At 43.6% G+C, this 1,724-nt stretch overlaps 1 protein-coding gene across 2 annotated transcripts in view; it reads left to right on the forward strand.

The window, feature by feature from the left end:
- The window catches only part of CTNNA1 (catenin alpha 1), a 197,754-nt gene that overhangs the window by 30,312 nt on the left and 165,718 nt on the right, over positions 1–1,724 (forward strand). The gene's annotated exons all lie outside the window — the stretch shown is intronic.

The following is a 1,724-nucleotide window of genomic DNA, read 5'->3' on the forward strand; positions in this document are numbered from 1 at the left end:
GTGACCCTAATTGCTCTCCCTATGCTGTGACAGCACACTCCTCCTTTCCACCCCTGATTCCCCAAGTCCATTCAACCAGCTCCTAACCCTCTCTGCCTTCCCATCTCACCTCCGGACAGAAGCTGCCCGTTTAACTCTTGTATCGACTTGAGCTAAGAGGCACACACCTCACGAGTATCACTTTATGTCCCACAGTCCAGTCCAATCCCTGTCTGAGGAGTTGGCCTCAGAAATTGTTTTAGTTCTGGGATGACAGAGAATCCAGGGGCCATGCTTTCCGGGGTTCTTCAGTCTCAGTCAGACCATTAAGTCTGGTCTTCTTACTAGAATTTGAGTTCTGCACCACACTTTTCTCCTGCTCCATCAGAGACTCTCTGTTGTGTTCCCTTCAGGGCCGTCATTGGTGGTAGCTGGGCACCATCTAGTTCTTCTGGTCTCAGGCTGATGAAGTCTCTGGTTTATGTGGCCCTTTCTATCTCCTGGGCTACTACTTTCCTTGTGTCTTTGGTGTTCTTCATTCTCCCTTACTCCAGGTGGTTGGGCCCAATTGATGCATCTTAGACGGCCGCTTGCTAGCTTTCCAGACCCCAGACGACACTCACCAAAGTAGGATGCAGAACATTTTCGTAATAAACTTTGCTATGCCAGTTGACCTAGATGTTCCCTGAAACTGTGGTCCCCAGACCCCTACCCCTGCTACTCTGTCCCTCAAAGTGTTTGATTGTATTCAGGAAACTTCTTAGCTTTGGTTTAGTCCGGTTGTGCTGACTTCCCCTTAGGGTGTGCTGCCCTTCCCTTCACCTAAGATCATTCTTGTCTACTATCAAGTTAGTGAATAACCCTCACCTTCCCTTCCCACCCTCGTAACCATCAGAGAATGTTTTCTTCTGTGTTTAAACCTTTTCTTAAGTTCCTATAAGAGTGGTCTATACAATATTTGTCCTTCTGTGACTGACTGAATTCACTCAGCATAATGCCCTCCAGATTCCTCCATGTTATAAGATGTTTCACGGCTTTATTGTTGTTCTTTATCGTTGTGTAGTATTCCATTGTGTGGATATACCATAATTTGTTTATCCATTCGTCCGTGGATTGGCACCTAGGTTGTTTCCATCTTTTTGCTGTTGTGAACAGTGCTGCAATGAACATGGGTGTGTGTATATCTATTCGTATGACGGCTCTTATTTCTCTAGGATATATTCCAAGGAGTGGGGTAGCTGGATCGTATGGTACTTCTATTTCTAGCTTTTTAAGCAAGCGCCAAATTGATTTCCAAAGTGGTCGTGCCATTTTACATTCCCACCAACAGTGTATAAGTTTTCCAGTCTCTCCACAACCTCTCCAACATTTATTATTTTGTGTTTTTTGGGTTAATGCTAGCCTTGTTGGGGTGAGATGGTATCTCATTGTAGTTTTGATCTGCATTTCTCTAATGGCTAATGATTGTGAGCATTTCTTCATGTGTCTGTTAGCCACCTGAATATCTTTGGCAAAGTGCCTGTTCATATCCTTTGCCCATTTTTTAATTAGGTTATTTGTCTTTTGTTGTTGAGGTTTTGCAGTATCTTGTAGATTTTATACATTAGATGCTGATCAGATTTGTCGTAGCGAAAATTTTTTTCCTGGTCTGTAGGTTGTCTTTTTACTCTTTTGGTGAAGTCTTTTGATGAGCATAAGTGTTTGATTTTTAGGAGCTCCCAGTTATCTAGTCTCTCTTCTGGTGC

Source organism: Trichechus manatus, unplaced genomic scaffold (genome assembly GCF_000243295.1).
Source record: "Trichechus manatus latirostris isolate Lorelei unplaced genomic scaffold, TriManLat1.0 scaffold00080, whole genome shotgun sequence".
Taxonomy (NCBI): Eukaryota; Metazoa; Chordata; class Mammalia; order Sirenia; family Trichechidae; genus Trichechus; species Trichechus manatus.